The sequence below is a fragment of the Periplaneta americana genome, chromosome 9, assembly GCF_040183065.1.
Source record: "Periplaneta americana isolate PAMFEO1 chromosome 9, P.americana_PAMFEO1_priV1, whole genome shotgun sequence".
Lineage (NCBI taxonomy): Eukaryota > Metazoa > Arthropoda > Insecta > Blattodea > Blattidae > Periplaneta > Periplaneta americana.
In genome coordinates this window covers 102,604,695-102,622,449 of record NC_091125.1, presented here as the reverse complement: position 1 = coordinate 102,622,449, position 17,755 = coordinate 102,604,695, and the positions used below count along the sequence as shown (strand labels likewise).

The window sequence follows — 17,755 nt, the reverse complement described above, 5'->3', positions numbered from 1 at the left end:
GTAGTCTCGCTGGTACCATGCTGGTAACTGGATCCTATGTTACTAACTTAGAAATGGCTTTTAAGGAACGCGGAGGTTCGTTTCCGCCCTCACATAAGCCCTATCCTGAGCAAGATTAATCCAGTCCCTACAATCATATCCCACCTCCCTCAACTCTATTTTAATATTATCCTCTCATCTACAATGGCTTCCACAAAGTGTTTTCCCCTCAAGTCTTCCAATTAACACTCTCTATTATTTCTAGATTTATCCATATGTGCTACATACCCATCCCAAACGACTGGATTTATTAAAACGGTTCCTTGTAAGTTCACGTTCGTGGGGAGGGGAGGAGGTAACTCTATGGGGCCAGTAGCGTATAGCAAATAAAAGAACCTGTTTCTGTTATCGAACTCCAGGGAATATTCGCCTTTCATTTCTATCCCACATTAAATTTCAATGTTGAGTAGCCTCTGTTAATGAAAGAGTCGTTAAAGAAAATAAAATCATATACTATTCACTTTTATCAGCGTCGTTATCCGTTCACATCTTTGATGACAGCAAACTTTCCGATCCCATTATTTCCTTAGTACTCTAACATTTATTCCTCCTTTATGATTACAAATTAAAAGCAATCGTTCCTTAAAATTAGATGCCTTGGCTAAGGGGAAGAAAACTCCGACAGAAAACAGGGTTAGAGCGAGCTTCATAATTGTGGTAGTCAGCTTCCATCGCGGATTAAAATACTTCAAAGAAAATACAGTTTGAGATTGTGCGAGAGATCAGTACAACTTCCGCTTATATTTTTTGACAGCATAGCATACAGATTTCAAACGTAAATACGTGTCCATTTGCTCAATTTTCACACAGTTGAAATGTTCTTCCTACATTTATTTAATTACTAGCCGTACCCGTGCGCTCCGCTGCACCCGTTAGAAATAAATATAAAGTAATTTCCATCCAGGGAACATTCGTGTTTAATAGAAGGATAAATCGTTTATTATGTTACTTAATTTAAATTGTATTAAATAAATTAAAATGCGATAATTTTGATCCAGAGACCACTCATTTGGTCATAAAATTATTTTAGGAAATACAGGAAACGAATGCCTATCAAGTTTTCTGTGCATAAGAAGCTATTTTAATCTTAACTGTCCTCGATTCACTCAGAAGTTACTGTAATAACATTATAGCATTATGTCCATCTAGAGAAACTACACTTGCCAATGGTGAATTAATAATTAATTATACAAATCGGTTAATTTAGCTTCCGATATTAATTCATACAAACTCAGAAACATTCTCTGTAGGCTATGTTTCATAGTGTTCGATTGTTGTTGTCCAAGGCCCCTTATAGACGAAGTCATTTGTTTTTTATTTCATTACACCGCCTTAGGTGGCGTTCGATGAAAGAGTAATGGAACGGAGAAAAATTCTCTCCGGCGCCGGGACTTGAATCCGGGTTTTCAGCTCTACGTGCTGATGCTTTATCCACTAAGCCACACCGGATACCCATCCCGGCGTCGGACAAAATCGTCTTAAACTGAGACGATGACGCAGAATATCTGCATGGAAATATCATATGTACTTCGGTACATTAAAATTTTATATATATATATATATATATATATATATATATATATATATATATTAGATGGCGTTGTTATTGTAATTTTGAAACTCATTTATCTCATTAAATATCAGTCCTATCAAAATTTTGCATGGAATAAAACTTACCGGAAATTACTTTTAAAGAAACTTTTTTGTGTAATATTTTTCATGAAAATTAATAATAAGGGAGATATTTCGATTTATTTAATTCAAGCCCCCTTATAACCCTCGTTTTAAATAAATTTTCAATGCCATATAGCCTAAATTCTAAGTTACAACGAACTTAATTTATATTCCAGTTTTCATATAAATCGGTTCAGCCATTATCACGTGAAAAGGTAACAAACATACAGACAGACAGACATACAAACAAAAATTTCAAAAAAGGGATTTTCGGTTTTAGGTCGGTTAATTATATATGTTAGGACCAATTATTTTTGAAAAATCGAAAATTACCAGAAAAATTTCGGCTACAGATTTATTATTAGTATAGATTTATTTATTTATTTATTTTATTTTGCTAATAATTATAATATAAAATGTAATATAAACACAAAAAGTTTAGCTCGCCCCTGAAAGAGTAGAACTCGTGCTCAGGGGCGGATTCCAGAATTGAAATTAAGAAGTTGTTGTGACGTAATGATGATATCTCGTAGAAACACAAAGTAATCCATACAATGATTCCCAATTGCCTGAAATCCGTGGACCGGCTTCTAGCGAAGCACCTTCGAGTTGCCTCATTGTTACACGGGGAGCGAATAGATTACAAATAATAATTAAACCATTAACAATTAACAAATGATTTATTAACCTAAATGAGAAACTAAAATTAACAATGATAAAAATGTGATACACGTTACTATACTAAAATGAGAGCTACATCTAACTATACTAGAATGAGTGAGAGGATGATTAATGAGTCCTGGGGAAAATCCCGCGAACACTACAATTAGACAACAGGTCCATTCTTGATTATGACTGCGCCACGCGAGACGAACACATAGTTCCAATAAGCACAAACTTGTCTCGGTGACGCACATGTCTTTTCCCACAAAAGGGAGCAACCGTACTTTGACCTCTACCATCAAACTGAGTACATACCTCGGTATCACTCGCACCGTAACAAACCCGAAATATACCACTGCGGCTTGAGTAGAAGTCCACTACCTGGCAGCATATTTCCAACATACCGCTGACAATCCATAAACGACTCGTGACACAGGTGTATGACGTTCCGCGGATAACTCGACCTCGGAGTGCCGATGCCGCGTAGTCTGTACACCATCCGTAGACATTGTGATTCCCAATCACAATTTGCTGCGTTCCTTCCAACGTAGCGATTCACTCCCAGCGGATTCCACTCTGAACGGATACACCAATCCGTCCCAGTACGTGGCCGGATCACTCTCGTACACACGAAGCGGTGCTTTCGTGTACTCAGCAAGACACGAACTCCAATGTGAGCGGGCACGCTCACGGCCCGTTCCCCAGGCGTAGATATCTCCGGACTCCAAGTCCACTGCAGGAATACCAGTCTACGGAATCGTCCAGTCGACTGTTCCCCAACACCGTGTTGTAGTCAGACTCTCCAAAAACGTATCCTAGATTTAGGTCCTCTCCTAGAGGAACCTCGACCAACCCTCTTCTGCGGCGTCCTGCAACTAACCCCTCTCTCAGAGGTACAGTCCTCGACCTCTCCTCGTGATATTGATATTGAACTGTCGTGGTGAACTCTGGTGATGAACTCTCCTCGATGAAGTCTGGTCGTCAACTTTTCTGGTGAACTCTCGTCTTAACACTAATAAGGCTGGTTAATCTCGGACCCAATGATAAGCAAGGCTCAATTATGCCGCCTAGTGGGCATAGAGGGAAAACAAAATGTGCAGCACCATCTAACGTAAACACGTAATAACTATTTATATATTCTTATTACGTAGTAGACATAAAACAAATTGAATTATATACTTTGTGGTGTAGTGTGAGGTTTTAGTTCCTCATTACTAGATGGCACCTCGTATTAGTTATTACGTGTTTACGTTAGATGGTGCTGTACATTTTGTTTTCCCTCTATTCACCTCGTATTAGTTATTCATAGTCTTCAGCCAATAGATCTGATAATCTACGAATTTTAGTGTACATATTGTGTTGTCATTCATCATTACCTCCATGTTAAAGCTCTCTTTTTCTAAGACCGCTTACACTTCTCATCTTATAATAATTTTTTTGTACACTTCAAGTATGAAGAAAGTTTAACCGTGCCATTTATTCTGATCCCTCCCCCATGTTCTGCTCCTCCGCGCTGTTCTCTTTCTACTCGTATTTTCCTCCTGTCATCTTTGGATATTCAAAATATTGTAGGACTATCTGCACAGGGGAATTTATCTTATAACCATGGGGCACGGTTTTATTTTCGGATTTTTTCCTTTGATATTTTCCTTCTATATTTTCCTTCACTATCTCTCGCGATTGTTATTTTTCTCAATTTATGTACTGGATTTCTCTTCTCTAGATATATGTCTTGCCTATGAGTCATTCCACGTCAAATCGCACAAAATTATACAAATTTTGACCTTCATATTTCTGATTGCGTTTATATTTTTTTTACTAACTCTATGGGTCTAATAAACAAACAAGTGTATTTTTATTTCCTCCTAAGTCCACATGTTTTTAAAATATTACACGTTAAAATTCGTTAAAAATGTCACACAATGCAACATTTAAAGCGTCATATTTCTGACGATATTGATGTTAAAATTTTTTTGAAAAATGCATTTAAAAGCTTAAAGTACTGTCTTTTATTAAATATTGACTAACTAATATAATTATTACAAATATTTTTTTATAATTCAATTTTTAAAAGTTCTATTAAAAATCTAAAAAAATTCTTACTAGGCGCACTGAAGTATTCTTAATAATTCCAGAAAAAATCAGAATGGGATCTCCAATAGTTTAATGGAAATTTAATTACTTACGACACAATGTGTAGCGGTCGGTGCAGCAGCAGTGGACGGGAAGCGTTAAAGCGCGCTGGGAGGTTTATCGGCGCTGGATGATTGAACGTTGCAACATTACACCCAGTACGGAACAAGTCACTCGAGGAAACGCTGCTAATTTACTTATTATGATATCTTGAAATATTTGTACATTATGCTTTTTAAATGTTTCTTTTCATTCACACTTTAAATTTTCATTCTCCTACCTTCTTTCTTGAAAGAAAATTGTTTTACTAAATCTTCAGTTTTTGACAACGGAATGAAAGAATGTAATTTTAATGTACCAGTTATTGGTTTTAGATTATGGTATCTGGTCTGCAAATTTTCAGTGTGGTTTTTGTGCTTATTCAATGGACAAAATATAACTAACACGTTAGAAATGTTAATTGTGACCAATCAAACAGTTTTTTTTTTTTTGGTGTTGTTGTATAGGCTCTTGAGGATCTTGTATAGGCTGGCTCTCATGGCAAGCCTTTTAACAGTTTCTCCAATGCTATCACATGGACTGTATCCATAGAACTGCTAGAAGAAGAACTGGGATAATCACTTTCTCTGTCCGCACTTTCATTTGATTCATGTTTATTAATATCACAAGAACTACCGGCTTCACATATAATTTCACCTGATCTATCCGGAAATTGATTGATTTTTACGGAAGGAATCACATATTTGCACATTCAAAGACTCCTTTAAATTGAGCTTTATCAATTAGTCGCGACTTACGCGTCTTAGTGTAATTTTCTTTTTAAAAGCGTGAGTAGTAAGGTAAATGGATTTAAACGCTTGTTATATATTACGCGATCTTTACCATCACTAATGTTGTATAGAAGTCACGTTACTTCGTGAAATTCAAACCCAAACTGATTATTTTTCTCTTCTATATTTTGTCTCCTGCCATCTGTTTACTGCCATAAAGTTTACTGCCTTACCCAGCCTTGCTATCATCAAACACTTGGCTATATTACAGTATAAACATACAGAACTGAGAAGGGCTTCCCCTCTTAGCTGAGCTGACAATAATAAAATAACTTTAGATAATATATTTACTGTTCCTTAAGGTATTAATCATTTGATGATTAGTATGGTGATATCAGATGCAACGGGGGATTTCGTAAAACTTTCGCCGGGCAGCCTTCTAGCCTATGGCTGCAAGCAGTTCATTAGCTGGGCATCGCGAGCGCGTGCATGCCTCCGGAAAATAAATTGTTACAAATGTATGGGTGCAGATCCCATATTTATAAATGCATTAGTTTACAGATAATACATAAGCGAACAAGTCTATGTTTTTTTCAAATTTTTAACTTGGCTATTTAATATAGTAATTTTGCTTTGAAAAAGAAATGTTAAAAAAAATAGGCCAAATTTTAAATTTATTTGTGATAAGGCTTAAAGTAATAAAAAGTGTTGTATTTAGTCTTTAAAATGCGCCAAACCACAAATCTCAATTATATGTAGACACAGAGTTCCAAGTGAGTTTATGTAACAGTGCGCGCATAATTTGCGTAACTTCAAATAGTCATAACTACACAAATAATTAATAATTGTGAAAATAAAACAATACGGGTCTCCTTATTCGATGTCTGGAATTCATGAAAAAAAAATTCTACCATTACCGAGAAGGTTGTGTTTTATTGCTGTGCGATTTGATGTGGAATGACTCCTATGGCTTTCGGAAGTTCTCATTTCAGGTTTACTTTCGGATTTTCCCTTCTTGTCTCCCCTCCCCAATAGTTTAAACCACAAATCGGGTATTTTATTTACGAGCAGTTCACCTACAGCCTTGTCTTAATCCACTGTGTTCTATAAAAACGAGATGTGATTTTTCACCACGCACGGACGACTTTTATTGCAGCTTCAACAAACGTAAAAATCTTGCAAAGAATACTAAATAGATTCCTAGCTGAAGTAGCTACAGTATGGGACTCATAACACCGGCACTGGCAGGAAAAGAATATCGCAGGTGAAGCTGAGAGTGGAGATGTAGTGGAACTGATGAGAGGTGTTGACAGGCTAAAGGTGTGACCATTCAGCTATCGCAGGGGTTAATACAAGTATAGTGATTCGTTAATGTTTTTGTGAAGCTTGTACTGTAGACGTTATCAGTTCGGAAGCTGGCTGATAGGGGCGTGGTTTCAAATAACTTTGGAGTAATAGTTGATGCATTTCTTTTGTATTCTTCACAGGACTGGTGAGTTTAGTCCCATATAGTACTATCGTTGCCGTTCCAGTGATTCTTTTACGTGCGCTGCAATAACGAAATAACCATACGGAAAATCTCGCTCTTGAGTTATGAAATATTTTGGAATCAAAGAGCGCATATATACATATATACAGGGACATCATTTTATTTTTACTTCAATTTTTATTGTACCTGAGTTTTTTAATGTACTTCACTCCCACCCCTTCTCCTAATGAAGTTCCAACTCCACACAGACCCAAGACCGCAGATAGTAAGCAGTACTGAAAGAGTATAGTACGTTCCAGAAATATGTTCGCGTTTCCAGTGACGAAAGACCTTTCAATATTGAATCATATTTTCGCACAGGTACTGTCCGTTTGCCTACGTCGCATCCCGATTTCTCCCACCTGCTCCTGCTCGCCCCTCTGTAATAGCTGGGCTGTCTTAGCTCTTTTCTGAAAACATTAATTTCTGTTTGGAATTGGACGTTTACGTAATATTATACAGCTGTTTAATTTAACTTAAATAAAAGGGCCTCGTTAAGTAATTAACTGTCACGTGATTTCCTCCCTTTCTACAATCCTGCGGCATAACCACTTGGACGGACAGTAGATAGCATGTCTGAGTAATTTTATCTTTTCGGATCGGGCAGAAGTGAAAATTGAATTTACAGTAGGTAGAGTAGGTACAGAATTATTTCAATATGAGTTACTCGTACGAAGGACGAAACTGGCAATTGGAATTAGATGCAGTAGTTTATAGTGCGATAATATGCACAAAAGAACTGAAGCCTGTATCGAAATGAACGGCCACCATTTTCAAAATTGTGTTTAAATATTCATATTATGATTATTTTTCAATTTAACTTCTTTCCCTATATTGTACGCTAATGTGCTGTAGACAGTATAATATACACTGCATAATGAATACGTTCGCATGGATAACTCAGTTCGTGAGTAAAAACACTTATTCTTAATACAGTACTGTACTTTGATTAAACAAAAACCTAATGAAAATTATGAAACTCAAAATCGCGATATTTCCTAGTTTACGTAAGTGGATGAACTATTTTTCTTCCTTCCTATACCTAGTAGAGTGATTTTTTTGTGTTTTACGCCAGTATCATCGAACTACAGTCGTGGAAGGGGATAGCAAACTGTGTTTCCGGTTCTCTAGAGGTATAGACAGGTTAATATTAAAAATGTTAGTAAAAATAAAATGATGTCCCTTTACATACATACATACATACATACATACATACATACATACATACATACATACATACATACATACATACATACATACAGTCCACACCTGTGGACTAACGGTCAGCGCGTCTGGCCGCGAAACCAGGTGGCCGGGTTCGAATCTCTGTCGGGGCAAGTTACCTGGTTGAGGTTTTTTCCGGGGTTTTCCCTCAACCCAATACGAGCAAATGCTGGGTAACTCGCGGTGCTGGACCCTGGACTCATTTCACCGGCATTATCACCTTCATTTCATTCAGACACTAAATAGCCTGAGATGATGTTACAGCGTCGTAAAATAACCCAATAAATAAATAAAAATACATACATACATACATACATACCCATACATACATACACATACATACATACTGTACATACATACATACATACATACATACATACATACATACATACATACATACATACATACATACATACATACATACAAAATGTATATAACCGAGAAATATAATGTTGAGTAATGAAGCAATATTCGAAAATGTCATCTTTATCGTTAGTATGTATTGAAGTGGACAAGGACCCCAGTAAATAAACAAAACACTGCATACACTTTTTAGTCTGGGACTATAATAAAGGAAAGCCGTGGTGCTATTCATAGACACTTCGCTAGCCCGCGCTACGAGTCTGTTAAACTAATCCCAGCTATCGACTGGTTACTTGTACAGGATTCATATCTCATCATATCGCTAACACTGGTTTATGAATACGAAAAACGTTAGTCCGCTGATCATCCACCGGAAGCCCGCGCTAAGAATGTCTATGAATACGAAAATTTTATGTTTTATTTAACGACGCTCGCAACTGCAGAGGTTATATCAGCGTTGCCGGATGTGCCGGAATTTAGTCCCGCAGGAGTTCTTTTACATGCCAGTAAATCTAATGACTTGAGCCTGTCGCATTTAAGCACACTTAAATGCCATCGACCTGGCCCGGGATCGAACTCGCAACCTTGGGCGTAGAAGGCCAGCTTGAATACGATGTTTTTGTTTGAAACTTGGCTTACGCGTAAAAAGGACTATTAGCCTATATTCGCGTTGCTTGAAGAAGTAATCTCTAACGTTAAAAGTAAGATCCTGCTAAGTAAAGAACATTTTCCTACTCTGCTGTGACATTTTACTTATTAAACTCTGCACTGTAACGCAAATAAGACAACAAGCTACGGCACAAACTACGAGTCTGCAACGTTCAATAATGAATCTGCCAGCTGACTAGATTTCAAGAGTGTGGCATCATCCAGATACTAGAGGAGAGACACTTCAAACCTCAAGAATGCCGTAGGCGGAGCGATGTGGGGCTACTCAGCTTTGCCAACCATACAATAATTTATCGCGATATAAGCAATGCTATTTTACGAGATGAATATACGATAGTTTTGAGCCTTGGCTTTCGCATATTGCCTTCCGTACTTGGGACGAGTTTACACGAACAGTGCAAGGGCTCGGATCCCTTCTCTTGTGAGGAGTGAGGCGGCAGACCCACTCGATGTGCAGGCTTTTTAACATCTGATCTGTTGGTGTTTTGTCATTATTCTCGTCCCTCTTCATGTGTTAGCTCTTAGGTTACGTCCATTTTTGTTTTTCTTATTCAACATTCCTTAAATTCCTTCAGCGAAAATCTGAATCAGACAAGTGGCCAACAGATATGGAGCTCAAATTTTCAGTTCTTCTCAGTCCCAAATTCCCTTGTTAAGGACGCGTTTTTACGCATACCTTTTAAATGTTTCTGCTTCCATTTCCTATTGATATTGATGATGATGACGATGATGATGATCGATAATTTTGAAATTAAATATTGTTAAAATTATGATTAAAGTAAATAGGGTAAGGTTGCCTAGTTCCGTAACGTATTTAATAAAGTCTATATTTATGCCTAAATTGTACTAAACATTTTCAAATAACACCTAAATGACGTTATTTGGACATTTAGCTACAGTTTTTATAACATTCAGTGTCAATAATTTCACAAGTTTGATATATAAATATAAGATTCTTCATTGTTATACAGTGACTCCTAAATCCTTGACAGGGATCGAAATTCCGTGATAGTGGTTTCCTAATTCCGTGAGTGATACCCTAATTCCGTGATACTAAAATAATCCTCATTAACTGCTCAGAAAACAAACGTGTATTTGGAAAAACACATTAAGGTCATGGTATATTGTTTTAATATGGATTAAGCAGGAAATTACAACATAGAAAAAGGGCCTAAGTGACAAATTTAATAGGAAATACTTGTGTAACTATAGAATACATATTACATATTAATATACAGTATTATAAACAAAATAAACTGAAAGTTAAATTCAGTACAAAATTAAATTTGAATAAATTGAATTATAACACAATTATTTCTCATTATTTATATTCCTAACAACAGCAGTAATTAAGTTAAATATATGCCCTATTATTTTATTATAATTATAATTGATGTTTTCTATAACTTATTTCTATTATTATTTCCACGAACTATTTTCTTTCGTAGACATTACTGTAATTTTCACAATTTAGCGTTGGCGTTACTGGTCTAGTGAGCCAAGAAGGAGAAATATGAAAATAAATCCGAAAATGGGAACGCTCCTGTAGCATTGTTATTGTCTCACAATGTTTAAATAATCATACACATTGATTCAGCTGACTATAATCTACAGTAATATACCATTTTTATAATGCTATATTAATTCTTACCTCAAATATAAATCGTTTCTTCAGGAGCGGTCACAAGAGAAAGAAAAACTTTCTGATCGACTACCTTTCACTTAACAAAACTTCTGCAGTCGACTGCTCCTATTCAAAAAGCGGGTAGTCAATAGAATAATTGAAAAGAAGACATTTCCTGGCATCTGTCAGGTATTTCAAAAACTTAAAAATCAGAGACCACACCTTCATGGCAGTCAATTGAAATTTTATCACGGGATTAGGGATATCACGTAATTAGGCACCTTTTCCCTACATTTTTTTACCCTTCAGGGCAGATTTTTGCAAGGTGAAAGCATTTAGCGAAATTGATATTATGAATGGTTGAATAGTGTCATGTGTTCAGGGTCATGTGGGTTAAATAGAATAGACTACACGCATTCAGTCTCCACTGTCAAGTATAGGAGTGCGTGACTAGGTCCGACAGCAACCACTGTCTAGTGTATACAGTCGCGAAGCTCAATACATAGTAAATATGCAAACATCAGATAGTTGCTCACTACTAGAATCGCTAATATCGCCTCATTACAGGCAATGCAAAATAGAACCGTCACAGACTATTGTTTCTAGCACCCTCAAAACTCAAGCTTCGTGACTGTATATAGTAGACTGTGCAGCAACCCTACTACGGATGAGCTTTTTTCTTATCACTGCATGACATCATTTATATAATATTATATAATATGTAATATGCATTTTTCCTGTTTGTTTTTATCTATGTACGAATTGCTTAAACTCTGACGTCAAAGAATCTCCTTCCGAGATTTCTGAACGCTAATGTAACTTTAGCGTAACACAAAATTCAAGAATTCTCCTCTATATACTACATTCCAAAGCGTACGCGTGCTTCCATCTAAAGTTATCCCATATCAATGCTTCCTGTTATACATAAAATGTGACCTTTTCCCGGTTGTACCTGTAATAAAGAAGTGGTCATGTCAAAAACGTTACAGTTTCAGCTATATCGCTTCACAGAGTTAAAATTACCTGAAGTTAAAAAAAGAATGATACAAAACTGAAACAGCACCATAAACTTCTTTCACCCGTAAGACTGAATAAATGAACAAATAAAAAAATATGTAAGTGAATGAGTGAATTAATCAATTAAGAAATGAAGGAAGAAATGAATGAATCAATACAGGAATGAAAGAAGGAATGAAAGAAGGAATGAATGAATGAATGAATGGATACAATACAGTTATTATTATTATTATTATTATTATTATTATTATTATTATTATTATTATTCAAATATCTCACACAGAAATTTTATTGTATAATACTTTTACATAAATAAATTCTAATGATATCTGTGCGAAGCTTATAAAGGTTAAAGAAAAATGAAACTTTACGTATACATGTGCAAATTTTTTTAGTTCTTGTTTTATTTTGTTTTTCATGAGAATGTGTAGCTCACACATTGACTCAGATGAATTGGGACTCTGATGATGTAATGATGTTGGATATACTGTACGCATGAGAAATTGCAGAAAGTTACATTGGAAACGGAAAAATATCGATACCGTAATCTGATTTCGTAAACAAATGCCGCTTCCACAAGAAACATTATACATTCTGTGTATTATGTTTTCAAATTGATAGTCGTATTATACGTAGCGGAACACTGTAAATTAAACACGTCGTACATCATTCGATAAATAATCTGATTATTTGTGTATTAAATTTCTCCCTCCACAGTGTATGAGTGCATAGTATGTTTTAAATTTTTTTCATGTTCCACGTCGATACAAAATTAATATAGTCATTCTTGCATGACGCAGATGTGTATAAATCTACACAGGAAAATGCGTTACTGCTTCAAAATCTGAAACAACAAAAAGAAACGTACATACTGATTTAATCACTGTTATTTATGGAGAAGTACGATGATACAGGTGTACATTATACGCTTAATTAATGTTCTTAAGTAGACGAAATGAAACTTTATTCTAGACAAGCGCCATTTCATTTCTGGTAGATAATGCAATACATTTTGGAGTAAATAGATTTATTCTTTCAATCTTTGATTTACGTACTCTTTTACTATTTTACTTACTCTTTCATTTTTTGATTTGCTCTATCTCACTTTGATTCACTCTCTCACCCTTTGATTTAATTTTAACCTTATGATTTATCTTTTTTACTCTGATTAGCTTTTCCTCAATTTTATTATTTTACTCTACCACTTTTTGATTTCCTGTTTTTCACTTTGATTAGGTGTTCCTTTCTTCCATTTGATTTTTATTTCCTTAATTTACGACTTTTTCCTAATTCTCTATTTCTCCCTTCTCTTTGCACTCATTTTCTCTAGCTATATCATTTGATCCTAATTTATAACTTTCTTTTTTCTAGTTCATTCATTCCTTTTTTTAGTTACATACTTTAATTTATCTGTGTTCTTTATTTCCTTCACTATTCCTTTGTTTCCTATAATCATTCTTGTTCCCAAAGTTACTTTTCTCCTTTTTACGTTACTTATTTACTTTCTTCACTATGTTATTTCTTTGCTTTCTATGTTAATGCTTTAATTTTTATGTTATTTCTTTGTTTTCTGTATTACTTCTTCACTTTCCGTATTAATTATTACTTCATTATTTCCTATGTTACTTCTTTCTTATGTTTTTTTTATCTTTTGTCATTTTTTCTTACTTTCTTTTCCTCCTTATGTCTTTCTGCTTTTTTTTCTTTCATTCTCTTTTATCTTCATTTTTGTTATTTATCTTTCTTTCCTTCTTTCACCTTTCCCTTTTCCTATCCTTTTGTTTCATTCCTTTTATTTATTTCCTATTTTTTCTTGTTTTCTTTGCTTCTTTCGTTCCCTTTCCATTATTTCCTTATTATTTCCTTTGTTTATTTCTTTCATTTCCTCTTCTTTATAGGCTTATTTCTTTACTTTCTTATTTCTTTCTTGCTTTGTTCCTTCACTCATTCCTTCCTTTGATTATCCTTCTGTTTTTTCTTTTGCCATTAATTTCTTTCATTACTAATTTCTTTCGCCCTAATTTCGGCCTTATTCTCTCTGTTGTCTTTTATTTTCCATTGTCTCTCTCTCTCTCTCTCTCTCTCTCTATCCACCCGCCCTCCCGTCTATGATTCCTCTATAACTCTCTCAGAGTTTGTAGGATCTAATTTAATCGAGTTTCTAACTGAATTGCTACTGCACAATAAACTGACTATTGTCTGTAATATAAATCAATTCCACATAATGATTGGTCGCATAATGTTGGTGACGTTTATTGCTGCGTTGAGGTTTAACCTCCGTGTGATTGGAATATAATGGAAGTGTAATAATATTATTCGTGTTAATATAGGAACCACAGTAGTCAACTTAGAGACTTGGCATTATTACATTTCTGTTCTCTGTTAATTACCCTTTATTGATTTACCCTGCACCGAGAATTAACCCTCAATATCACGCTCAATGAGCATTAAAACGCATAGAGCAATATGATTTGAACATTGTCCGTCTGCAAGCCGCTTCCATCACCATTCTCAAACTGGCGTAGTAAAATATTTCTCATCTCTTGACTAGCGTTACCTCAATCAGCTGCTGGGTTATCGGAAGCGCTGCGTTTGCTCCATCGTCTGCTTATTCCTTCGGGAGATTATTTTTGCGCCAGCGCCATTCTGCCTTCATAGATTGGTATTTTTTTTTCCTAAAGTTGGCATTACCCAAGCAGACCATAAGATACAAGTGAAGGTCGGCTTAGAAGGTGCGTTTATATTGACAAGACGGCTGTCATGGAGATGATTGAGAAAGGATCTAATGCCGTTACGAGATGGATACAAGTAGAGCTCGGATTTCCATGCAAATACAGGGACATCATTTTATTTTTACTAACATTTTTAATATTAACCTCGCTATACCTTTCTATTAACGATTGAAACAGAAAACACCGTTTGCTACCCTTTCCACGACGGAGTTCGATGATACTGGCGTAAAATACAAATCAATTTACTAGGTATAGGAGGGAAGAAAAGTAGTTCATCCATTTATGTAAACTAGGAAATATCGCAATTTTGAGTTTGATAATTTTCATTAGGTTTTTGTTTAATCAAAATACAGTACTGTATTAACACTTAGTGTTTTACACACGAATTGAGCTATCCATTCGGAAGTATTAATTATGCAATGTATATTGTATTAGCGTATTATATAGATAATGAAATTAAATTGAAAAATAATTATAATATGGATATTTAAACACATTTTAGAAAATGGTGGCCGTTCATTTCGATACAGGCTTCAGTTCTTTTGTGCATATTGTCGCACTATAGACTATTGTACCTAATTCCAATTACCAGTTTCGTCCTTCGTACGAGTAATTCATGTTGAAATAATTCTGTACCTACTCTATAAAAGAGTACCTTACGTACTGTAAATTCAATCTTCACTTCTGCCCGATCCGAAAAGATAAAATCACTCAGAAATGCTATCTACTGTCCGTTCAAGTGGTTTTGTCGCAGGGTTGTAGAAAGGGGGGGGGGAATCACGTGACAGTTAATTACTTAAGGAGGCCCTTTTATTTAAGTTATTTTAAACACTTGAATAATATTACGTAGACGTCCAATTCCTAACAGAAATTAATGTTTTCAGAAAAGAGCTAAGATAGCCCAGCTACTAGACTTTACAAAGGGGCGAACAGAAGCAGGTGGGGGAAACCGGGATGCGACATAGGGAAACGGACGACAGTACCCGTACGAAAATATGATTCAATATTGAAAGCTCTTTCGTCACTGGAAAACGCGAACATATTTCTGAAACGTATTATACTCAGTAACTCAGTACTGCTTACGCGCCCTCGGCTCTGTGTCGTGAACGGTTGGAAGTTTACTAGTAGAAGGGGTGGGAGTGAAGTACATTCCAAAACACAGGTACAATAAAAATAAAATGATGTCCCTGTACATGTTTTTGTATATTGTACGTTCGCTCGGAGAAAACCCAGGGGAAGGGGTGCAATAAGTGAGTAAGCTACCGAAGCAGTAGTTGTTATTACACAACTCGATGCGCGACTAAGGAAGCAACGTTGCAACATCTACTATAGGTATCCGACAAGGAAAACTCAGTGCGCAGAAACCAGCGGGCGTGACTGTCTCGCGCAGATGACGTAAGCTCCCGTTCTCAGCAAGCTGTCACGCCTACTGCAGGGGGGGAAGAGGAGTGTAGCATGCGCGCCGCGAGGAGTCCGATCTGAGTTTTGCTTGTAGGATAGGCTACCTATAGAGTACGTCACTCAAACGTCCCATTTACGATCTATGTTTATTTGCATTAATAACATTTATCATTCTTGTTAGCCTAGTGGTGGTGGTGGTGGTGGTTGTGGTAACCTATAGCGCTGATCCATATACAGTAAAATCTCGATTATCCGTCACAGTATTAAACGATTGGTGGATTATCCGACTGTCTTTCTCTCTCGCTCTTTTTGTTTTGTAGAAAAAATATGAAGTACTGTACATTATATTAGTACGACTTTTTTTCTACAGAGTGTTTTTTTTTTACAAACCTTTACTCTTACACAGTATATGATCTACTCTTCGAGTGGGCGTACTGTTTAACTTCTACGCAAAATCTCTTCCACAGGTGTCAAAAGAAAACGTGTTTGCTTCGAAAAAAAGTGCAAGTAATTGAGTGGTTTGGGAAATGAGAAACTGTTTCATCACATTACGAGATAGGAATTACAACTGTGCGTGATTTAATAAAAAACAAAATATAAAGTGCATCAAATTTGTAAATCTATAACATGAGACCTCTACTTTTCCTATCTTTTAACAGATAGCTGTCATAAGGAGTTTCCTTGGCCATTAAAAAATTCGTCGTTGAAAACTAAACTTAAATTAGTCAACTTATGATCCACTACATAGCGTGTTAAAAGAAAAGGCCAAGGAAGAAATGACGAAACTGTATTATGCACTTAGTTTATGAACATCTTTTATAGTACGGATTATGCGATTTTTTCGATTAACCGTTCACTCCACCCCCTTAATTACCACGGATAATAGAGGTTCTACTGTAAAGTAATTATTTAAATTCACGTCGGTGGTGATGAATTAATCAACACAAATGTTGAAAAGCGTCTGTTTTGAGGTGACTTTGTGTGCTGATGCTGAAAGATATCCGGATTTCTGGACTTGGAATTCGAAATTGCTAAAAAGGCTTCTGTGGATTAAATCAGAAATATGATCTGTGACTCCCGTCCAAACTTTACGTTTACATTAATTAATTACGTAATTCATAATCTTGACTAGAGTGTTCTCTTAGGCAAGGCATTAGCTTGAAAAATGGTGGCATTCGAAATGTTCAACCCCTTGTCTGTGTGTTCAAGACTGATGAAGTTTAGTCAATGAAATTCGCTTTGTCCTAATGTTACGCATACTAGGGCTCAAGTTCGCCTTCACAGCTTTGTTCTACAAATTATCAACACTTGAAGCGACTGTTACTTATCTCCAGCGGATGGTACATTTGTGTCTCCAGTTTTATTGTTGCCGGGCTGTAAAGGTAAATTGAAGTCTGTATTGTGCAGCTGTAATATTACCCGTTTGTATGAAGTAATATGAGTTACAGAGAGAAATTCATATCTCGCACACTGTGTAAGAAGTAATGTAAATACACTTTCTAGGAGTTGATGGAAGAGTGTTTGTGCAAATATTTCTGAACCCTAACAGAGAAAGACGTGGAAAATGAAGATATTAAAGGAGATAGCTGTAATATTATGATGAAAATGAAGGAGAATTGTATGAAATATCTAAATAATCTAAGTCAAGTTAATAATATATCAGACGTATAATGAAATATCATCATCATCATCATCATCATCATCATCATCATCATCATCATCACCATCATCACTGCCAGCTTCCATGATTGTGTCTGGTTAGTCCGTTCCGAATTCAAGAAATTCTTTGTGTTCACATCTTGCCCTGGAACATCCGCTTGTCATTCCATTTGTAGATTTACATTTTAATAATATATTTATTGCAGCCAAATGGCCATTTAGTTCATAAGAACAGGTTGTGTTTTGCATATTCAGATTT

At 35.7% G+C, this 17,755-nt stretch overlaps 1 protein-coding gene across 1 annotated transcript in view; it reads left to right on the top strand.

Moving 5' to 3' along the window:
* Nucleotides 1-17,755, top strand: part of LOC138705604 (RYamide receptor-like) — a 299,486-nt gene that overhangs the window by 56,701 nt on the left and 225,030 nt on the right. The gene's annotated exons all lie outside the window — the stretch shown is intronic.